The sequence below is a fragment of the Ammodytes marinus genome, assembly GCF_949987685.1.
Source record: "Ammodytes marinus genome assembly, chromosome: 24".
NCBI classification, from domain to species: Eukaryota; Metazoa; Chordata; class Actinopteri; order Uranoscopiformes; family Ammodytidae; genus Ammodytes; species Ammodytes marinus.
This window is the reverse complement of record NC_137228.1, coordinates 2,164,715-2,190,454: the sequence shown is the minus strand read 5'-3', so window position 1 is coordinate 2,190,454 and position 25,740 is coordinate 2,164,715.

The following is a 25,740-nucleotide window of genomic DNA, read 5'->3' as shown; positions in this document are numbered from 1 at the left end:
CCAATGTGGCAAAACATTCACTGAAGCAGGAGACCTTAAAAGACACCAACGTATTCACACTGGAGAGAAGCCGTACAACTGTGAGGACTGTGGCCAGAGTTTCAACCGCCTAGGTCATTACAATACACACAGAAACATCCACACAAAGGAAAAAATCTACCCTTGTCAGCATTGTGTGAAAGTCTTCAGTTCCTCCAGCTCACAGTGGAAACATGAGCGTATCCACACTGGAGTCAAACCACACCCATGTCAACATTGTGACAAACGGTTCTACACATCGTCTGACCACTCACAGCATGAGCGTATCCACACTGGAGTCAAACCACACCAATGTCAACACTGTGACAAACGGTTCTACACATCGTCTAACCTCTCAGTGCATGAGCGAATCCACACTGGAGTCAAACCGTACTGTTGCGACAAATGTATGAAAAGCTTCACTGCAAACTCCACCCTGAAGAAACACAAGTGTGTTTAAACCTGGACCGATCAGACCATGATGTGTGAACTCCTCTGTGCATTTCATTTGATTTAAGAACTCACTGTGCATTTCATTTGATTTAAGAACTCACTGAAGGAACACAGGATCACATCTGATTCATGAATTTCTGACATTTTGTGAATTTTAACTGTATTTTGTTCAGAATCATGGCAGTCCAAAATCACGGCCTACATTTAGGGGTTATACACTAATATAAACATACCTGTGAATATTATATTCCATTTCTACCAAGTCTGTCCTGAAAATGACAATCCATTCTACACACTGCTTCTTGAAAAGGCGAAATAAAAGATTGGAAAAGATCCCCATTTGAAAAAAAGAACCAAACCAATTGAAATTATTCCAAATGCAATGAACAATATTTGTATTTGTTTCCATTGTCTGATGCATTGAATGTAACACATGAAAAAAGCTAAGATATTTATGATGTAAACTTTTTGTTTTGTTTAATTATGAATCATTTGCTGCCTTTTATTTCATGTGGTGTGGTTTAAAGGGTTAAATCATGTGTTAACACAGAGGTGAGAACTTAACAGATTCAAAATGACTTGCAGCAACACCAATTGAAAACTCAAATTAAACTGTAGCATCAATTCTTTCAATAATTTACAAATGTTGCTCTTAGTAAGGTTACAGAGATCAGCATGGTTTGATATGATTTAAATTACACTTTTATTATTCTTGTCATAGTTGTGTATTTTGAATCATCTGAAATAAAATATTTACAAAAAAAGACTTTTGAAGTAGATGTTCTAGCTTTTTCTCATGGACCCAAAGTAACTGATGTTTTGGTTTTTGAAAAATGATTCTTTAATCACATTTAGAATGACCCTGAAGCAAACTCTGTATTCTTATATAATCATCTTTCTCTACTTATTTTTTTTTTTACTTTTTAATGTTTGCCTTTTAATATATCGTAAAAGTTGTATCTAATGTTCAAAACCATTTATTTGATTTGTCATTATTTTTAATCAATTTGAAGTTTTGATGTTGTATTTAATAATTTGTTTGTTCATTCTCATTAGAAACTGGTTTATTTAGATATTTTTATAATCACTCTCACTCTCTTGTTAACCAACAGGTTACACATTGTTGCTTCATCTTTATTGGAGTGATTTTTTTGAATGTTTGAATTCAACATTATTTCATCTTGTTTCCATATCCTCTCACTGCTGAAAGTTTTGAGCTGTTTTTGCATTGTATTAAAGATTGGACTGAATAAATAAAATACATTTCAGCTTTGTTTCTGTAGAACAGATAAAACATACATGTATTTGACATGCATTTTATTATCAGAGTTACAAAGGCATCAGTGCGGCCCACGCTAGACGACTCTACAGTTACACTCTCTCCTGTCCACCCATGTTGTTGTCACTGTCTTTCCATGTTTCCTGGCGGGGTGTGAACTGAAATAACATTTTGTTGTTCTGTAACGCAATGACAAATAAAATCAATCTGAATCAAGTACACCATAGATACCAGCCACCTCTAGTTTTACTACTTACACCCTTCTGTCTGGTATTGGGGATCAAACTAGAGACCTCATGCTTACTGGCCGGCCCCTCTTTAAGCCGGGAACACACCGCACTGGCCGCGCGGCGAGATTACATACAAAGTCAATGTTTTCTTTAAAACAGAGAGTCGGAAAGCTAGGGCCATGAAAGTCAGGCATCTACTTAACAGGCCAATTGAGTGCTTTGTTCCTGTGGGTGGATGTGTTAAGGGATACATTAGCCCTGACATCACTGAGAGGGCCTTAATTGAAATGGGCCCAGAGGAGTTGCACACATTCATGAGGCAGAATCTTGAGGTGCAGGAGAGAGGGAGGGAGAGAGAAAGGAGGGGCACAGGCAGGAGTGAGGGAAATGGAAAAGAGGGGTAAATGGGCATGACATTTTGCAATGGAACGCAAGGAGCCTCATGAAAGATACTAATGGGAGCACAGTGGAGGATTTTATGGACAGATATGGGTTGGTGTGTGCGAATGTTGGCAGGCCAACTAGGTTTGAAATTGGTCAGCTGTAAAGAACACTGCAGAGTTTTAGCAGAGGGGGAGGGGTGGAGAGGGAAGTTAGACTGGGAACCAGAGGAGGGTTGAGTAGGGCCATCACAGGAGGATGGGGGGCAGTGGAGTAGCTGGTGATTGGGGGAAGACAATAGAAGTGGTGAATGAGTAGGGGCTGTTGTTTCACATATGTTGAACACATTGAGTTTGTTGGCCCCTCTCCATGTTGCATTCATCTCTTCTGACTGAGACGAGTATAACACATTTGCTCATAGTACAGTAATACTTTGGTAACATGCCAACAATAAACTGGTTATATCAGTGCAGTATTTTGAGTTAGAAATTATCCATGGTGATATTAATTTAATAATAACTTGACAATAGTGAGGTTATATAGGTTGATATTTTCACCAAATTACTGGCTACTTTAAGTGCAAATTACATGAAACTTCATGGAAATCCAACACGTTTTTGGCCATATTATGCTCACATTCTTCCAAGTCTTTTGTTCTAAACATACCCTTTGGTTTTAATGATACTGTAAGGATGATATGTTCATTGCTGCAAACCCTGGACTACTGCTGACATGAAGGCTCTTCTTTAGGACAAACAGAGGGCCTTTAGGTCAGGAAATACAGCTACATGAAGCCTGACTCCCAGCCCATGGGGATCCTAAAGTGGGTCAACAACCTGAACTGTTTCTTCAATAGATTTGATCAGTCTTCCACCCTTCCCCCTGTCCAGTCCCCATTGTCTTCACTCTCTGGATACGGCCCTGTCCTCACCTCCACCCACCCCCTTCCCTCACACCTTTCTCCAACTCTCAGCCACTCTGTTATTGCTGTTAAACTTCATGTACAATATCATGGTGCTTATTGTTTTAATAATAATTTATTATATCAGACCATCAGCTGCTTCACTTTTTATTTTGTTCACTGATATCTTTTTACCTGACTCATTCTAATACATTTGTTTCCTTTTTCCCCTCTCTTTTTTAAATATTTGACTATACACGTCTTAACTTTTTTCACTTTTCTGCACTTTACTCTGCGGCACTGTTCCCTTTGTTGCCTTGGCAATGGACATTTTCCAAATGTGGGACAAACCAGGAAATATCTGATCATTTAACAAGGAGCCAATCATCAGCAGTCATGGCAACAGGGAGGCGGGGTTTAGCGAAGTGACCGCAAGACTTACTTCGAGATCTCGCAGCTCATTGTGACCGTCTCGTGCTTGAGAGCAGCAGCCACAGAGGAGAGCTGCTGGATCTCATAAAGCAGCAATGGAGGAGGAGGACAACCAGGACCCGGACCACCGGAGCACCGACGTCCCCACGGGACGAACAGCAGGCTCGAGCGACGCTCAGGTCAGTGCTAGAGTTAGCAGTTAGCTTTAGCAACCAGAGACAGATCTGATAAACCATCATGAACCATTGATCGTGTTTTATATTACAGACATTTAAAGTAAAAATACACTGTAAACAATTGCTGTAAATTTACGGCAGTATTTCAACAGCATTAACATGTTATTTATAAAAACAGCATTTAACTGTTAATATAAAAGGCAGTCTGTTAAATGACAGTCCTTTGCTGTTATGTTACGGAACGGTAATGTTTTTCAAAAATACTGAACTTTGTTGTTAATTTACCATCAAACTTGGAAGGGACAACTTGCCATGAGCTGCCTGCACATGTGAAGCTTATACAATTTTCTTCATTAATCCTCATCCATCCACATCTTAACTAATAAGTGTTGTTTACTTTATACCCTCTGGTTAAGTTTACTTAAAGTTGAGTTATATGTACTTGGAAATGGAAAGTGCAGTTAACATAATTAAACCAAGTTAGTCTTACTTAACTGAAGAGTTGTGTTACTCAGTAGAATTAAGGAAACGGATTGCCTTCGATAAATCAAGTAAGCACAACAAAGTGTATTGTAGAGATGCCCGCTTTCCCACAATGACTTGCACTGGACTAAACGTTTGGTATGTTGCTATTTGCACCCTCAGTAAAGAGGATGTTTCACTCCATTACCTCACTATGCATTTTGTTTAAATAAAACATTTCTGTGTGAACTAACCGTTATTTTTGGTTATAACAAACGGTTTGTGGAAATCTTAAGCAAGATCCCTAGTTCAACTCAGGAGACAATTTACAATAGAAATTAATCATTCCATTGAACTTGATATATTGTGACAAGTGTGTTGAAGTAACAAACAGAAGCTGCTCTCTGTGTTTAGCATTTTAACAAATAGGGGACATAGTAAACGTATATATGGAATGAAACACATCTGCCCAATGAAATACAACATCCCCTTCGCTCACGGTGCAAACAGCAACATAACAAACATTTAGTCCAGGTTCATCCCTTTTTTTCATTAACAGTATAATCCTGTCAATTTTAGTGACAGTAAAATAATGTTAATTTAACAGTATTAAAATGGCAACCCTGCTGCCAGTTGATTAATGTTTTTTTCCAGGGAAATTTCTTACAGTGTAGGCTTGCGAGACGCTCAGGTCAGTGCCCATAACGTCACACGACAGACAGGATGGACATTGGGTCTTTTGTCTTTTATGTGGACTTTTTGTAGCATGGAGTTAGCCGTTAGCTATAATATCCAGAGAAATCTGTGATAACACATCTTGAACCATCGCTCGTGTTTTATATTAAAGACAGTAAAGGGAGATAGTTGTGACGTGGAGATGAGAAAGATTGAATCACTCGGTCAACTCGTTGATTCTTATGCTGGGCTTAAACTAGAGGACTTTTGAAAGACTTTGAAAAGACTGAAAACTGACACCCTCTAACATCTAAAGACAATCAACTTACACCTGAAGACAATTAGTCATTAGTTCTCAGTCACAGACTGATGCTGTGTCTGAAATTGCGCACTTCTGTACTTATACTTACTTTTTTGAGTGCACTTTGCGCAAAACCGGAGAGTGTGCCAAAATGCAGTGCACTGTAAGTTCCTCTGTCGTGCACTTAAAACGGTCTAAAACTTGAGTGTGGAGCGATGGACACTTTCCACACTCAACGGCCGCCATCTTGCCTACGTAACGGAGAGGACGGGATATTCTAATCAAAATAGAGGAGCCTGAAGCAACCGTGGAGACAGACACGCTCTACAAAAGTTAAATTACACATTGTTTTAGTTTTTCCGCGACTAATGTGCCTGTTTTGGCTATCGGTAACGCAAGCAGAAAAAAATACCACCGAAGAAGAACCGTCAAAATGCAAAGTCATTTCCGGTAGGTGCGCGACGGCAGTTTAGACAGTACACTGTAGAAATGAGAGCACTGCATCTATAAGTAAGTGTACTGTAGGGATAATAAAGTGCACTCAATGTAAGTGCACTTACCTAAGTGTGCGATTTCAGACACAGCATGAGATTTTGAAAAGACAGGGGGTCTCATATTGCAAGACTACAACTAGATTCCTTTTTAAATTAATATTATTTCCAATCCTGCTACCGGGGATTAAAAGTGATTTCAGTAAAATAAAAAGTTTTTTTTAGCAGGTAAAATGGACTGGGTATAGTAACAACTATATGCCCTTATCACATAGGCTATATGTCATGCATAATCACGTTTAAAACTGTTATGGATAGATGTGTTTTTTCTCAACACAAAATATTGGGGTTCGCTTAAAGGTGGAATGAGCTATTTTGTAGAAGACTGGTCACTTTTTGTCAAAATCAGTGATTTTCTCCTCATAATTCGCTCCCTGTTAGAACTGTGTGAACGCTAAAAGAAAAATCCAGTGTATAATCACAGCCTTAGCAATATGGTTTGGACTCACTCATGCGCAAAGGAACACAGTTTAGCTGGAATGGATGGGGGCTGTGTATATTGCATTTCTTTCAAACAAAATTTATTTTCTTCAAATTTGCTGTGTTAAAATATGATTCGATCTCCTCTTAACCATATGCCTTTTTAGTAGAATAACAAAGGACAGTCATTGCCAGGACAGGGTGTTGAGGTGAAGCAGGTTTTGGTCTGACTTTCCCAGAGGGGGAATGGAAGAAGGGCTGTATGCATCCTTAACATTAGCATGCAGCCAGTCCAGGGTCCTTTCCTTTCTGGTTGAACAGCTCACACAGGATGGAGGTAGGCACAGTTGTTGCCATGGTGACATGGTTGTATTCCACTAGTAATAATACACTTTATTTGTTTAGCACCTTTCATAACCCAAAATGCAGCTCAAAGTGCTTTACAATATTGAGAATACATGAAAGTGCTTTACATTAAAATAAATAGAAACTTGATAGTAATTGTAAAAAGATGAGAGTGAAAATATAAAGTGCTTAATGTTGCAAAGAAAACAAAAGATCAACTAAATAGGCTCTTAACATCAAAGGAGATGATTTTGTTAGGGTAGGAAGTTTATGTTGGAGTAGGTTTCCATTGCATGATTAAATTCATTCTGTTTTCAAAAGTGACCAGCTTTAGTTGAAGGAAGTAGGGTTTAACATTTAACATGAAAGTGCTCAAGTTTTTAAATAATGTAGTCTGGCCTCCCCCAGAGATATGGTGTCAGGAACATGTCTGCCGACCACTTTGCTGACTTTCCGGGGATATGATTGGTTGTTTTTAGAAAATATGTGGACACTGCTGAGACTCCACCTGAGTTTAGGGCTACATTAGAAGATTCACAGACTCTCTGTGTTCAATCAGATTACCTGATCAATTGTGTGTATGACGTTACATTAAGTAAGTACTAGATACGTGGTTGTATTTGCACGTTGCAGGGGGGAAATATCTTTGCCTGCACTGAACAAATCATTCAATGTTGCTCTAAACACACAACTGATGTGATACGGAGGATCCCAGTGTAGCTCCTTGGTTAGTCTGTGGTATAGCTGTCTTCACTGTAACATCTCACTAACTGTCTCTCTGTTTCTCTTTCTCTGTGTCTGTCTGTTGCTGTAGAAACAGAGAGAAAGAAATGAAGTCAAACGTCACCACTGTCAACTCTGTGACAAATCATTCACAAGATCTGGAGACTTGAAGGTTCATCACAGAGTTCACACTGGAGAGAAGCCATACAGCTGTGACCAATGTGGTGCAACTTTCACTCAGTCATGTAACTTGGCTTCCCACCGCCGTATTCACACTGGTGAGAGACCATACAGCTGTGACAAATGTGGGAAAACTTTCATAACACCTCGTCATTTAAAAATTCATCAGAGAGTTCACACTGGAGAGAAACCATACAGCTGCGACCAATGTGGAAAAGCTTTCAGTAGACCAAGTACTTTAACTGTTCACCTTCGTGTTCACACTGGAGAGAAACCGTTCTGGTGTGAACAATGTGGGAAAATTTTCGCTTATCAGACAACCCTTAAATCCCATAAATGCATTCGCGCTGCATCACTTTGATCATTTCCATGAGCCAAGCTATCTATGTGTGTTGTGTGTGTATTTTACCTTTAGCTGAGCAGCCTGCATGCTAATTGATGGATGTATATTTCCTATGTGCCTTTTTTCCAACTCTGTTTTATTTGTGTATGATAAAACCAGTAACCATCACACTGGGCTTTGTGAGGTTGAAAATGTTTTGCTAAAATCTGCTTTTTTGCTAAGACTCATTGATTTTCATTAAAGTAGTGTGAGAAAATGTTCGGTGTGTTTGTGTCTCTTTCTATTATCATATTGTCAAACATTAAAAACATAGAACAGAGTGACACATTTCTATAGAGTTGATTTAAAAACAGACCAAAACTCAAACTGATACTCTACTGTTTTGACTAATGAGTTTTATTTGTGTTCTATTTCTTTATCACTGATTATTTCAATATGTTTCAAACAAAGTTTGAAAAGACTTCAGTTTGACTGTAAATCAATCAATGAATCAATAAAAGCTTCTTAGTGAGTGTCTATGTTGTTTTAGCTCTTTGTGTTTCTCTTGTCAGTGTGATGTCACTTCCTGTGATCAGTCTTTTAACCTCCTGCTACTAACACTAGATTTACTGTGCATCGAATTAAGGTTATTCAGAATAACTTTAGATTTATTTTATTTTATTAAGAGCCTGGGAAAATAATTTAGTGAAATAAGTGAAAATGTAAATATTTCTATGTTTTGTTAACTAAATGAATGATGGTTATTGATACTATATAAGTAAACCTATCATTAAATTTGTTGAGACATGGATACTCACTTGAACGGTTTGACAAAAATGGACTGATATAGTCAAAAATGCTTTGATGCTGTTAAAGTATGTAAATAGTATGTGGGTTATTTGTTCATAAGTGTGAAAGAAAGGCATTTTATTTAATTTGTTTAACCATAGCAGCCTCTCTAACAATAGTCATATAAGAATAAGAAGTAAATTAATATACTGTAAAAATGATTGCACAATATGCAACAATGTAAGCACTGCACTGTTAGAAATTTCCCTGTAAAAAAACATTAATCAACTGGCAGCAGGGTTGCCATTATATTACTGTTAAATTAACATTATTTTACTGTCACTAAAATTGACAGGATTATACTGTTAATGAAAAAAGGGGATGAACCTGGACTAAATATTTGTTATGTTGCTGTTTGCACCGTGAGTGAAGGGGATGTTATATTTCATTGGGCAGTTGTGTTTCATCCCTATATAAGTTTACTATGTCCCCTATTTGTTAAAATGCTAAACATAGACAGCAGCTTCTGTTTGTTACTTCAAGACACTTGATACAATATATCAAGTTCAATGGAATGTTACATTTCTTTTGTAATTTGTCTCCTGAGTTGAACTACGGATCTGGCTTAAGAGTTCCACAAACCGTTATAACCAAAAAAAACAACGGTTAGTTCACAAAGAGATGTTTTATTTAAACAAAATGCATAGTGAGGTAATGGAATGAAACATCCCCTTTACTGAGGGTGCAAATAGCAACATAACAAACGTTTAGTCCAGTGCAAGTCATTGTGGGAAAGCGGGCATCTCTACAATACACTTTGTTGTGCTTACTTGATTTATCGAAGACAATCCGTTTCCTTAATTCTACTGAGTAACACAACTCTTCAGTTAAGTAAGACTAACTTGGTTTAATTATGTTAACTGCACTTTCCATTTCCAAGTATATATAACTCAACTTTAAGTAAACTTAACCAGAGGATATAAAGTAAACAACACATATTAGTTAAGATGTGGATGGATGAGGATTAATGAGGAAAATTGTATAAGCTTCACATGTGCAGGGAGCTCATGTCAAGTTGTCCCTTCCAAGTTTGATGGTAAATTAACAGGAAATTTCAGTATTTTTGAAAAACATTACTGTTCCGTAAAATAACAGCAAAGGACTGTAATGTAACAGACTGCCTTTTATATAAATAACAGGTTAATGCTGTTGAAATCCTGCTGTAAATTTACAGCAATTGTTTACAGTGTGGAAACAGCAAGAGTATATGAAATAATCAGTGTGTTTTTGGTCTGCTGTGAAGAACAGTGCAGAGGTTAGCAAACGGGGAGGGGTGGAGAGTGAAGTCATCAGGGGCCACTCACACTACAGCCGCGGCCCCGTGCCCGAGCTCATTTGCATACTAAAGTCTAGAACGTTTGGCTAGTGTGACCACGCCATCCGTATTCCAGCACGGAACAGCCCCTTGGCCATGGCACACTTGGGAGAGGTGTGCCAAAGTACAGATGCTAATGAGATGACACGCGCACAAGCAAGTGCACAGGCGGCGTTCGTGACGTGAATTTATTAAGGATGCATTGTCCGTTAAAGTCCGCTGCCTTTCTAGTCGGTACCAGAATTGCCCACCACTTGGACTGTAGCTACATAAAATATGTGAGAATTAACGTGTGTGTAGGCCTAGGTGTGGGCTAATAAAAGAGGGAGAGAGCTAAATAGGTGAGCGCAGAAAGCAAAGCAAAAAGGTTTTCGTGTTTACTCACGTTCGTCAGATGATTTTTTTCTTTTTCCTCTCGTCAGTTGTCATAATACTGTCTTTACGCATGGCGGTGGAGACGAACACAAAAAAACACACAACGGGACTCCGCGGCACGGTGATAAGGAAACAGTAGCCTACACTAAGGTTTAACAAGAAACTTTATAAAGACACTTAAAAAACGATCTCTGCCCATACAAAAAGTTCTGACTTGGATTACTTGATGGAGCGATCGATGTGTATAAAACCATCCGGTACGTATGGTCTGATGACGGGCCGTTATATTAGTAATAAACAGCGTGCTGCACAAATATGAGACTGTCCATCGCGACCTATTACGTCAAGGCTACATTTTTTAAAAAAAACAATAGATTAAGGATTCTCGTTGCTCTAATTTGGAAGTGGAATATTTGATGCAAATTTGGCCGGATGAAAATATTCACAAACAGTCGTATAGCCTACAAGTAGACTACGCTTCAAATCCTAAACGCGCACGGTGACGAAGGCAAGGTGCAATCGTGCCCAGGCCACGAGCAGTGTGACCACGGGCCAGCGGGGGGAGTATGGAGGGGGGGAATCGTGCTGAATCTTCCTGCAGCACGGAACAGGCCAACGGCACTAGTGTGAGTGGGCCCTTAGACTGGGAACCAGAGGAGGGTTGAGTAGGGCCATCACAGGAGGATGGGGGGCAGTGGAGTAGCTGGTGATTGGGGGAAGACAATAGAAGAGTCAAGTGGTGAATGAGTAGGGGCTGTTGTTTCAAATCTGTTGAAGAACACATTGAGTTTGTTGGCCCCTCTCCATGTTGCATTCATCTCTTCTGACTGAAACAAGTCTAAAACATTTGCACATAGTACAGTAATACTTTGGTAACATGCCAGCAATAAACTGGTTATATCAGTGCAATATTTGGAGTTAGAAATGATCCATGTTGATATTAATGTAATAATAATTTGATGATAAGGAGGTTATAGGTTGATATTTTCATATTATGCAGACATTCTTCCAAGTCTGTGATCTAAAAATACCCTTTGGTTTTAATGATACTGTTAGAATGATATGTTATTTTCTGCAAACCCTGGACTACTGCTGACATGAAGGCTCTTCTTCAGGACCAACAGAGGGCCTTTGGGTCAGGAAATACAGCTACATGAAGCCTGACTCCCAGCCCATGGGGGTCCTAAAGTGGGTCAACAACCTGAACTGTTTCTTCAATAGATTTGATAATTCTTCCACCCTTCCCCCTGTCCAGTCCCCATTGTCTTCACTCTCTGGATACGGCCCTGTCATCACCTGCACCCACCCCCTTCCCTCACACCTTTCTCCAACTCTCAGCCACTCTGTTATTACTGTTAAACTTCTTGTACAATATCACTGTGCTTATTATTTTAATAATGATCTATTATATCAGACCATCCACTGCTTAGTATTTTACTATATGAGTATTACCTTGTTTTATTCTACTGTTTACTTAGCGTCACTGTTGCTTTTGTTGCCTGAACTACTTAACAAAGAAATATCTGATCTATTAACAAGGAGCCAATCACCTACACTCATAGCAACAGGGGGCGGGGTTTAGCGAACTGCCCGCGAGACTTACTTCGAGATCTCGCAGTTCATTGTGACCGTCTCGTGCTTGAGAGCAGCAGCCACAGAGGAGAGCTGCTGGATCTCAGAGAGCAGCAATGGAGGAGGACAACCAGGACCCGGACCACCGGAGCACCGACGTCCCCATGAGACAAACAGCAGGCTCGAGCGACGCTCAGGTATGTGCTCATGACGTCACACTACAGACACGAGGGACACTGGGTTAGCAACGGACCGCATGTGGACTTTGGTAGCGTGGAGTTAGCGGTTAGCAGTTAGCTGTAGCTACCAGACACACAACTATCGATCGGGTTTTACATTACACTCTTACATAAACTTCTATGAGAAAGATTTGTGACGTGGAGATTAGGAAGATCAATTCACTCGTGCAACACGTTGATTGATTCTTAGTTGAGGTTTGTTTATTTGCCACATGGACAGACTGAGCATGAACACGAGTCCAGCCCAGATTGTGGGACAGACAGAGAGCACAGGACTCCTTCATACTCTCTGCTGGAAGTCTCTAACTTTACACAACATGTTGACCAGAAACTTCTCAAATCTCTGTTGTTTGTTTGGAGGGGGAGGGGTGTGGTTAACCTGCGACGTCTCTTTGTTCTCCTCCTGTGAATAAAAAGAGGCCCCGCCATCTTGGGCAAGCGACAATTCACTAGTACATAGTTAATATGAGACTTTAGGGCGACACTGCAGCTGAATAGGGTAACATTTGAACTTATATATCATCATGAAACTTTGCCAGTTGATTACCGACATTAAAACACCTTTTTTTGTATTACTTTTTTTCTTTTTTAGTAAACATGCAAATTTGGTAATATGAAACCAACTATGCGTAAATGTGGGTCTTTTTTAAAACAAAACATCTAGATGTTGGATAAAGCCAAAGTTAAAATTGTTATTTTATTTTTACCACAACAGTTGCTAAAGATTTTACACAACAGATTTTAGACATACTTTGTTAATTTAATAAATCAAAAAAATGCTATGCACATCTCTTAGAAATGCATTTGCTGCATGTTTTTAGGAGGGAAATGTATCATTAATCAGACATTTAGCAATATATTAACATATCCTTGTGTGAAAATCTTTAAAATAGTGATATGAATGATTATGGGAAGATTAGTTGAGATATTTTGTTCAGAGTATTGAAAAAAGCACATTGAGAAAATGGCTGTTTATGGCTGTGAATCACTGTTTATAGCTACAATCATTTATTTATTACACCCCTCAATGCCATAAAGGCCTACCACTGCTTAACATATATAAACTATAGCATAGCAAACATTTACATCCTTAAGCTAATTCAAACAGGATACTTTTATTATTAGCCACTGTGGCTGGCCTGTCAACCGGCTCGGCAGTTGGTACAGACACTCTCTCTCCCCACCATCTCTCCTCTGATGCGCTGACAGTCTGTGTCTCTCTGACGTGATCTGTGTCATTAACACGTCTCTATCACTTCTTCCCTTCAAAGGGCGATCGTGTTATGTCCTTAGCCAATTGATTAAGTTTTTTTTGTGTTGGCTTTGCATTTTTCTGTGTTTTTCCCACTTTACTTTGCGATTTTCGAACTACAGGCGGCAAGCCTAGAGCATGTCACGTGATGCCTTATAGAGAATCACATCGTCAGTGTTCACTAGCCAATGAAGTTGCGTTCCTAGAATTAAATCCCTTCTCACACTTTCACGATTGGTTACTGATACAAAGGAAATTACCATATTTGGATCCGATAACATTGTGCTTGAGAGACAGACCTTTCAATGGCAATTGTGAAGACTCGTCAAGCTCCCGTTTTCTGGTGTTATCTTTTCATATTTCCCTGTTTTAGTTTGGTAAACAGTGTCTCTCCCTGTGAAGTGTCCTTCTGTGTGATTACTGGCCCCACCCTAATGTGTGTGACCTGTGTCTCCAATGTATTTGAGTATTAAAGTATTTGTGTTCTTTTCATTTGTTGTAAAATCTCTACTGCTGACCCTGACTGCACATCTCTGCCTCACTCTTACTCTGTCTTTGTATTTCTGTCTGTTTGTCACTACAGAAACAAAAAGGAACAAAGAAACCTAAACCTCACCGCTGTCAACAGTGTAAGAAGGAGTTCAGGTCGAGGTCGGTCTTAATGATTCATCAGAGAATCCACACCGGGGAGAAGCTGTACAGCTGTGACCAATGTGGGAAAACATTCACTAGATCAGATCACCTTAAACGCCACCAACGTATTCACACTGGAGATAAGCCGTACAGCTGTGACCAATGTGGCGAAACATTCACTCGAGCAGGAAACCTCAAAAGCCACCAACGTATTCACACTGGAGAGAAGCCGTACAGCTGTGACCAATGTGGCGAAACATTCACTCAAGCAGGAAACCTCAAAAGCCACCAACGTATTCACACTGGAGAGAAGCCGTACAGCTGTGACCAGTGTGGCGAAACATTCACTCGAGCAGGAAACCTCAAAGTCCACCAACGTATTCACACTGGAGAGAAGCTGTTCAGCTGTGAGGACTGTGGCCAGAGTTTCACCCACAGTAGTTCTTACAATAATCACCGAAACATCCACACAAAGGAAAAAATCTACCCTTGTCAGCATTGTGTGAAAGTCTTCAGTTCCTCCAGCTCACAGTGGAAACATGAGCGTATCCACACAGGAGTCAAACCACACCCATGTCAACACTGTGACAAACGGTTCTACACATTGTCTAACCTCTCAGTGCATGAGCGTATCCACACTGGAGTCAAACCACACCAATGTCAACACTGTGACAAACGGTTCTACTCATCGTCTAACCTCTCACGGCATGAGCAAATCCACACTGGAGTCAAACCGTACTGTTGCGACAAATGTATGAAAAGCTTCACTGCAAACTCCACCCTGAAGAAACACAAGTGTGTTTAAACCTGGACCGATCAGACCATGATGTGTGAACTCCTCTGTGCATTTCATTTGATTTAAGAACTCACTGAAGGAACACAGGATCACATCTGATTCATGAATTTCTGACATTTTGTGAATTTGAACTGTATTTTGTTCAGAATCATGGCAGTCCAAAATCACGGCCTACATTTAGGGGTTATACACTAATATAAACATACCTGTGAATATTATATTCCATTTCTACCAAGTCCGTCCTGAAAATGACAATCCATTCTACACACTGCTTCTTGAAAAGGCGAAATAAAAGATTGGAAAAGATCCCCATTTGAAAAAAAGAACCAAACCAATTGAAATTATTCCAAATGCAATGAACAATATTTGTATTTGTTTCCATTGTCTGATGCATTGAATGTAACACATGAAAAAAGGTAAGATATGTATGATGTAAACTTTTTGTTTTGTTTAAATATGAATCATTTTCTGCCTTTTATTTCATGTGGTGTGGTTTAAAGGGTTAAATCATGCGTTACCACAGAGGTGAGAACTTAACAGATTCAAAATGACTTGCAGCAACACCAATTGAAAACTCAAATTAAACTGTAGCATCAATTCTTTCAATAATTTACAAATGTTGCTCTTAGTAAGGTTACAGAGATCAGCATGATTTGATATGATTTAAATTACACTTTTATTATTCTTGTCATAGTTGTGTATTTTGAATCATCTGAAATTAAATATTTACAAAAAAAGACTTTTGAAGTAGATGTTCTAGCTTTTTCTCATGGACCCAAAGTAAATGATGTTTTTTTCTTGTTTGGTTTTTGAAAAGTTATTCTTTTATCACATTTAGAATGACCCTGAAGCAAACTCTGTATTCTTATATAATCATCTTTCTCTACTTATTTTGACTTTTTAATGTTTGCCTTTCAATATATTGTACAGGTTGTGTATCTTTCCAATATTAAGAAATCTCTTCTTACAATAATCACTGTTTTAATGTTCAAAACCATTTATTTGATTTTTCATTATTTTGAATAATTTTAAAGTTTTTGGTGTCGTAATAATGTTTGTTCATTCTCATTAGAAAGTGGTTTATTTAGATATTTTTATAATCACTCTCACTCTCTGGTTAACCAACAGGTTACACATTGTTGCTTCATCTTTATTGAAGTGATTTTTTTGAATGTTTGAATTCAACATTATTTCATCTTGTTTCCATATCCTCTCACTGCTGAAAGTTTTGAGCTGTTTTTGCATTTTATTAAAGATTGGACTGAATAAATCAAACACATTTCAGCTTTGTTTCTGTAGAACAGATAAAACATACATGTATTTGACATGCATTTTATTATCAGAGTTACAAAGGCATCAGCGCGGCCCACGCTAGACGACTCTACAGTTACACTCTCTCCTGTCCACCCATGTTGTTGTCACTGTCTTTCCATGTTTCCTGGCGGGGTGTGAACTGAAATAACATTTCGTTCTTCTGTAACGCAATGACAAATAAAATCAATCTGAATCAAGTACACCATAGATACCAGCCACCTCTAGTTTTACTACTTTCACCCTTCTGTCTGGTATTGGGGATCAAACTAGAGACCTCATGCTTACTGGCCGGCCCCTCTTTAAGCCGGGAACACACCGCACTGGCCGCGCGGCGAGATTACATACAAAGTCAATGTTTTCTTTAAAACAGAGAGTCGGAAAGCTAGGGCCATGAAAGTCAGGCATCTACTTAACAGGCCAATTGAGTGCTTTGTTCCTGTGGGTGGATGTGTTAAGGGATACATTAGCCCTGACATCACTGAGAGGGCCTTAATTGAAATGGGCCCAGAGGAGTTGCACACATTCATGAGGCAGAATCTTGAGGTGCAGGAGAGAGGGAGGGAGAGAGAAAGGAGGGGGCCAGGCAGAAGTGGGGGAAATGGAAAAGAGGGGGAAATGGACATGACTGAATATGATGGTACGTAATCTGTCGATGTTTTACATTTTGCAATGGAATGCAAGGAGCCTCATGAAAGATACTAATGGGAGCACAGTGGAGGATTTCATGGACAGATATGGGTTGGTGTGTGTGAATGTTGGCAGGCCAACTAGGTTTGAAATTGGTCAGCTGTAAAGAACACTGCAGAGTTTTAGCAGAGGGGGAGGGGTGGAGAGGGAAGTTGGACTGGGAACCAGAGGAGGGTTGAGTAGGGCCATCACAGGAGGATGGGGGGCAGTGGAGTAGCTGATGATTGGGGGAAGACAATAAAAGTTGTGAATGAGTAGGGGCTGTTGTTTCAAATATGTTGAACACATTGAGTTTGATGGCCCCTCTCCATGTTGCATTCATCTCTTCTGACTGAGACGAGTATAACACATTTGCTCATAGTACAGTAATACTTTGGTAACATGCCAACAATAAACTGGTTATATCAGTGCAGTATTTTGAGTTAGAAATTATCCATGGTGATATTAATTTAATAATAACTTGACAATAGTGAGGTTATATAGGTTGATATTTTCACCAAATTACTGGCTACTTTAAGTGCAAATTACATGAAACTTCATGGAAATCCAACACGTTTTTGGCCATATTATGCTCACATTCTTCCAAGTCTTTTGTTCTAAACATGCCCTTTGGTTTTAATGATACTGTAAGGATGATATGTTCATTGCTGCAAACCCTGGACTACTGCTGACATGAAGGCTCTTCTTTAGAACAAACAGAGGGCCTTTAGGTCAGGAAATACAGCTACATGAAGCCTGACTCCCAGCCCATGGGGATCATAAAGTGGGTCAACGACCTGAACTGTTTCTTCAATAGATTTGATCAGTCTTCCACCCTTCCCCCTGTCCAGTCCCCATTGTCTTCACTCTCTGGATACGGCCCTGTCCTCACCTCCACCCACCCCCTTCCCTCACAACTTTCTCCAACTCTCAGCCACTCTGTTATTACTGTTAAACTTCATGTACAATATCATGGTGCTTATTGTTTTAATAATTATTTATTATATCAGACCATCAGCTGCTTCACTTTTTATTTTGTTCACTGACATCTTTTTACCTGACTCATTCTAATACATTTGTTTCCTTTTTCCCCTCTCTTTTTTAAATATTTGACTATACACGTCTTAACTTTTTTCACTTTTCTGCACTTTACTCTGCGGCACTGTTCCCTTTGTTGCCTTGGCAATGGACATTTTCCAAATGTGGGACAAACCAAGAAATATCTGATCATTTAACAAGGAGCCAATCATCAGCAGTCATGGCAACAGGGAGGCGGGGTTTAGCGAAGTGACCGCAAGACTTATTTCGAGATCTCGCAGCTCATTGTGATCGTCTCATGCTTGAGAGCAGCAGCCACAGAGGAGAGCTGCTGGATCTCATAAAGCAGCAATGGAGGAGGACAACCAGGACCCGGAGCACCGACGTCCCCACGGGACGAACAGCAGGCTCGAGCGACGCTCAGGTCAGTGCTAGAGTTAGCAGTTAGCTTTAGCAACCAGAGACAGATCTGATAAACCATCATGAACCATTGATCGTGTTTTATATTACAGACATTTAAAGTAAAAATACACTGTAAACAATTGCTGTACATTTACAGCAGTATTTCAACAGCATTAACATGTTATTTATAAAAACAGCATTTAACTGTTAATATAAAAGGCAGTCTGTTAAATGACAGTCCTTTGCTGTTATGTTACGGAACGGTAATGTTTTTCAAAAATACTGAACTTTGCTGTTAATTTACCATCAAACTTGGAAGGGACAACTTGCCATGAGCTGCCTGCACATGTGAAGCTTATACAATTTTCTTCATTAATCCTCATCCATCCACATCTTAACTAATAAGTGTTGTTTACTTTATACCCTCTGGTTAAGTTTACTTAAAGTTGAGTTATATGTACTTGGAAATGGAAAGTGCAGTTAACATAATTAAACCAAGTTAGTCTTACTTAACTGAAGAGTTGTGTTACTCAGTAGAATTAAGGAAACGGATTGCCTTCGATAAATCAAGTAAGCACAACAAAGTGTATTGTAGAGATGCCCGCTTTCACAGCAAACTTCATAGTAATTGTAAAAAGATGAGAGTGAAAATATAAAGTGCTTAGTGTTGCAAAGAAAACAAAAGATCAACTAAATAGGCTCTTAACATCAAAGGAGATGATTTTGTTAGGGTAGGAAGTTTATGTTGGAGTAGGTCTCCATTGCATGATTAAATACATTCTGTTTTCAAAAGTGACCAGCTGTAAGGCCAGGACACACCAGCCCGATAATCGCCGTCGTCAAAAAAAAAGACGAATCTGTTTGGTGTGTGCCGTGACGTCGGCCGACGTAGAGGTCGTCGGCCGACGTAGAGGTCGTCGGGCTTGTTTTGAGCCTGTCGGCCGCCGATTGCACGTGTTCAATCGGCGACCGTCTTTCATTTGGAGCAATTTGATTGGTGGAGGGCTAGCGAATCAGTGAAGCCCGGAAGTGAGGCGGGTAGCACAAACAGCTAACAACAGCTAGCCATCGTTTTAATGTGTTTGTTCGTTTCGTTTTGAGAGTACTCACATGCATCAACCCTTGTTGACTGCTCGACACTCTCTGCTAAAAATTGTGCTCTTATGGTCCATAAATAAAAATACGTATTTCTATCTATGTTTATGCTCTAGAGAGATGTCCAATCATTTCCGGCTTTCGTATTTTTTCGGGCCACAATACAGATTAGCGCCGCCTGCTGTTGTGGAGACATTACGTCCCGCGAGCGTACGGAAAATAAACAGTCGTCTCGGTGTGTTCTTTGGCCGCGACGGGAAGACTGGAGCTTCCTGAAACGGCCGACTCCATTTTTTGCGTAGTCGGAACATGTCGGACTGGTGTGTCCTGGCCTTTAGTTGAAGGAAGTAGGGTTTAACATTTAACATGAAAGTGCTCAAGTTTTTAAATAATGTAGTCTGGCCTCCCCCAGAGATATGGTGTCAGGAACATGTCTGACGACCACTTTGCTGACTTTCCGGGGATATGATTGGTTGTTTTTAGAAAATATGTGGACACTGCTGAGACTCCACCTGAGTTTAGGGCTACATTAGAAGATTCACAGACTCTCTGTGTTCAATCAGATTACCTGATCAATTGTGTGTATGACGTTACATTAAGTAAGTAAGTACTAGATACGTGGTTGTATTTGCACGTTGCAGGGGGGAAATATCTTTGCCTGCACTGAACAAATCATTCAATGTTGCTCTAAACACACAACTGATGTGATACGGAGGATCCCAGTGTAGCTTCTTGGTTAGTCTGTGGTATAGCTGTCTTCACTGTAACATCTCACTAACTGTCTCTCTGTTTCTCTTTCTCTGTGTCTGTCTGTTGCTGTAGAAACAGAGAGAAAGAAATGAAGTCAAACGTCGCCACTGTCGACTCTGTGACAAATCATTCACAAGATCTGGAGACTTGAAGGTTCATCACAGAGTTCACACTGGAGAGAAGCCATACAGCTGTGACCAATGTGGTGCAACTTTCACTCAGTCATGTAACTTGGCTTCCCACCGCCGTATTCACACTGGTGAGAGACCATACAGCTGTGACAAATGTGGGAAAACTTTCATAACACCTCGTCATTTAAAAATTCATCAGAGAGTTCACACTGGAGAGAAATCATACAGCTGCGACCAATGTGGAAAAGCTTTCAGTAGGCCAAGTACTGTAACTGTTCACCTTCGTGTTCACACTGGAGAGAAACCGTTCTGGTGTGAACAATGTGGGAAAATTTTCGCTTATCAGACAACCCTTAAATCCCATAAATGCATTCGCGCTGCATCACTTTGATCATTTCCATGAGCCAAGCTATCTATGTGTGTTGTGTGTGTATTTTACCTTTAGCTGAGCAGCCTGCATGCTAATTGATGGATGTATATTTCCTATGTGCCTTTTTTCCAACTCTGTTTTATTTGTGTATGATAAAACCAGTAACCATCACACTGGGCTTTGTGAGGTTGAAAATGTTTTGCTAAAATCTGCTTTTTTGCTAAGACTCATTGATTTTCATTAAAGTAGTGTGAGAAAATGTTTGGTGTGTTTGTGTCTCTTTCTATTATTGTATTGTCAAACCTTAAAAACATAGAACAGAGTGACACATTTCTATAGAGTTGATTTAAAAACAGACCAAAGCTCAAACTGATACTCTACTGTTTTGACTAATGAGTTTTATTTGTGTTCTATTTCTTTATCACTGATTATTTCAATATGTTTCAAACAAAGTTTGAAAAGACTTCAGTTTGACTGTAAATCAATCAATGAATCAATAAAAGCTTCTTAGTGAGTGTCTATGTTGTTTTAGCTCTTTGTGTTTCTCTTGTCAGTGTGATGTCACTTCCTGTGATCAGTCTTTTAACCTCCTGCTACTAACACTAGATTTACTGTGCATCGAATTAAGGTTATTCAGAATAACTTTAGATTTATTTTATTTTATTAAGAGCCTGGGAAAATAATTTAGTGAAATAAGTGAAAATGTAAATATTTCTATGTTTTGTTAACTAAATGAATGATGGTTATTGATACTATATAAGTAAACCTATCATTACATTTGTTGAGACATGGACACTCACTTGAACGGTTTGACAAAAATGGACTGATATAGTCAAAAATGCTTTGATGCTGTTAAAGTATGTAAATAGTATGTGGGTTATTTGTTCATAAGTGTGAAAGAAAGGCATTTTATTTAATTTGTTTAACCATAGCAGCCTCTCTAACAATAGTCATATAAGAATAAGAAGTAAATGAATATACTGTAAAAATGATTGCACAATATGCAACAATGTAAGCACTGCACTGTTAGAAATTTCCCTGTAAAAAAACATTAATCAACTGGCAGCAGGGTTGCCATTATATTACTGTTAAATTAACATTATTTTACTGTCACTACAATTGACAGGATTATACTGTTAATGAAAAAAAGGGATGAACCTGGACTAAATATTTGTTATGTTGCTGTTTGCACCGTGAGTGAAGGGGATGTTATATTTCATTGGGCAGATGTGTTTCATCCCTATATAAGTTTACTATGTCGCCTATTTGTTAAAATGCTAAACATAGACAGCAGCTTCTGTTTGTTACTTCAAGACACTTGTTACAATATATCAAGTTCAATGGAATGTTACATTTCTTTTGTAATTTGTCTCCTGAGTTGAACTACGGATCTGGCTTAAGATTTCCACAAACCGTTATAACCAAAAAAAAACAACGGTTAGTTCACAAAGAGATGTTTTATTCAAACAAAATGCATAGTGAGGTAATGGAATGAAACATCCCCTTTACTGAGGGTGCAAATAGCAACATAACAAACGTTTAGTCCAGTGCAAGTCATTGTGGGAAAGCGGGCATCTCTACAATACACTTTGTTGTGCTTACTTGATTTATCGAAGACAATCCGTTTCCTTAATTCTACTGAGTAACACAACTCTTCAGTTAAGTAAGACTAACTTGGTTTAATTATGTTAACTGCACTTTCCATTTCCAAGTATATATAACTCAACTTTAAGTAAACTTAACCAGAGGATATAAAGTAAACAACACTTATTAGTTAAGATGTGGATTAATGAGGAAAATTGTATAAGCTTCACATGTGCAGGGAGCTCATGTCAAGTTGTCCCTTCCAAGTTTGATGGTAAATTAACAGGAAATTTCAGTATTTTTGAAAAACATTACTGTTCCGTAAAATAACAGCAAAGGACTGTAATGTAACAGACTGCCTTTTATATAAATAACAGGTTAATGCTGTTGAAATCCTGCTGTAAATTTACAGCAATTGTTTACAGTGTGGAAACAGCAAGAGTATATGAAATAATCAGTGTGTTTTTGGTCTGCTGTGAAGAACAGTGCAGAGGTTAGCAAACGGGGAGGGGTGGAGAGTGAAGTCATCAGGGGCCACTCACACTACAGCCGCGGCCCCGTGCCCGAGCTCATTTGCATACTAAAGTCTAGAACGTTTGGCTAGTGTGACCACGCCATCCGTATTCCAGCACGGAACAACCCCTTGGCCATGGCACACTTGGGAGAGGTGTGCCAAAGTACAGATGCTAATGAGATGACACGCGCACAAGCAAGTGCACAGGCGGCGTTCGTGACGTGAATTTATTAAGGATGCATTGTCCGTTAAAGTCCGCTGCCTTTCTAGTCGGCACCAGAATTGCCCACCACTTGGACTGTAGCTACATAAAATATGTGAGAATTAACGTGTGTGTAGGCCTAGGTGTGGGCTAATAAAAGAGGGAGAGAGCTAAATAGGTGAGCGCAGAAAGCAAAGCAAAAAGGTTTTCGTGTTTACTCACGTTCGTCAGATGATTTTTTTCTTTTTCCTCTCGTCAGTTGTCATAATACTGTCTTTACGCATGGCGGTGGAGACGAACACAAAAAAACACACAACGGGACTCCGCGGCCCGGTGATAAGGAAACAGTAGCCTACACTAAGGTTTAACAAGAAACTTTATAAAGACACTTAAAAAACGATCTCTGCCCATACAAAAAGTTCTGATTTGGATTACTTGATGGAGCGATCGATGTGTATAAAACCATCCGGTACGTATGGTCTGATGACGGGCCGTTATATTAATAATAAACAGCGTGCTGCACAAATATGAAACTGTACATCGCGACCTATTACGTCAAGGCTACATTTTTTTAAAAAAACAATAGATTAAGGATTCTCGTTGCTCTAATTTGGAAGTGGAATATTTGATGCAAATTTGGCCGGATGAAAATATTCACAAACAGTCGTATAGCCTACAAGTACACTACGCTTCAAATCCTAAACGCGCACGGTGACGAAGGCAAGGTGCAATCGTGCCCAGGCCACGAGCAGTGTGACCACGGGCCAGCGGGGGGAGTATGGAGGGGGGGAATCGTGCTGAATCTTCCTGCAGCACGGAACAGGCCAACGGCACTAGTGTGAGTGGGCCCTTAGACTGGGAACCAGAGGAGGGTTGAGTAGGGCCATCACAGGAGGATGGGGGGCAGTGGAGTAGCTGGTGATTGGGGGAAGACAATAGAAGTGGTGAATGAGTAGGGGCTGTTGTTTCACATATGTTGAACACATTGAGTTTGTTGGTCCCTCTCCATGTTGCATTCATCTCTTCTGACTGAGACGAGTATAACACATTTGCTCATAGTACAGTAATACTTTGGTAACATGCTAACAATAAACTGGTTATATCAGTTCAATATTTGGAGTTAGAAATGATCCATGTTGATATTAATGTAATAATAATTTGATGATAAGGAGGTTATAGGTTGATATTTTCATATTATGCAGACATTCTTCCAAGTCTGTGATCTAAAAATACCCTTTGGTTTTAATGATACTGTTAGAATGATATGTTATTTTCTGCAAACCCTGGACTACTGCTGACATGAAGGCTCTTCTTTAGGACAAACAGAGGGCCTTTAAGTCAGGAAATACAGCTACATGAAGCCTGACTCCCAGCCCATTGGGGTCATAAAGTGGGTCAACGACCTGAACTGTTTCTTCAATAGATTTGATAATTCTTCCACCCTTCCCCCTGTCCAGTCCCCATTGTCTTCACTCTCTGGATACGGTCCTGTCCTCACCTCCACCCACCCCCTTCCCTCACACCTTTCTCCAACTCTCAGCCACTCTGTTATTACTGTTAAACTTATTGTACAATATCACTGTGCTTATTGTTTTAATATGATCTATTATATCAGACCAACCACTGCTTCACTTTTTATTTTTTTCACTTATCTTTTTTACCTGATTTATTTTTATACATTTGTTTACTTTTTAAAGTATTTTACTATACGAGTATTACCTTGTTTTATTCTACTGTTTACTTAGCGTCACTGTTGCTTTTGTTGCCTGAACTACTTAACAAAGAAATATCTGATCTATTAACAAGGAGCCAATCACCTACACTCATAGCAACAGGGGGCGGGGTTTAGCGAAGTGCCCGCGAGACTTACTTCGAGATCTCGCAGTTCATTGTGACCGTCTGGTGCTTGAGAGCAGCAGCCACAGAGGAGATCTGCTGGATCTCAGAGAGCAGCAATGGAGGACAACCAGGACCCGGACCACCGGAGCACCGACGTCCCCACGAGACAAACAGCAGGCTCGAGCGACGCTCAGGTATGTGCTCATGACGTCACACTACAGACACGAGGGACACTGGGTTAGCAACGGACCGCATGTGGACTTTGGTAGCGTGGAGTTAGCGGTTAGCAGTTAGCTGTAGCTACCAGACACACAACTATCGATACGACGCTGAAGTTGGCAGCTGATTCGCAGCAGCCGATTCGGCAGTTAAGGAAAAGTTAAGGGATTCTTAAGGAGCTGCGGAGCGACTGATTCTCCGTTGTTTAACCCCCTAAATCGCCGCGGTAAAGCCACATTAATTAGTCTAGATTATCTAAGAGAGTCTAACCATTCTTTAAAAACAGTTTACAATTTATGTAACCTTTATTAAGTTTGTTTAAAAGAAAGAGGGGAGATTTCACTGCTTTTTTTGCATCTGGACCACATTAGAACTGGTCCTGATTGAAAACCACTGCACCTAGACTCTTCAAATCTGGACTAGATTACCACAGTGAGGCTATACATTATAGAAAACATAGTTTCTGATTTGTGAATCTTTTATTCTATTTGTGAAAATGCAAAGAATGCACATTTTGATGGTTTTTAAGGGTCTAGGCCGCATTAGAACTGGTCCTGATTGAAAACCACTGCACCTAGACTCTTCAAATCTGGACTAGAATATCGCAGTGAGGCTATACATTATAGAAAACATAGTTTCTGATTTGTGAAACCTTTTTTCTATTTGTGAAAATGCAATAAAGATACATATCAAGGTTTTTTTGGGGTCCAGACCGCATTAGAACTGGTCCTGATTG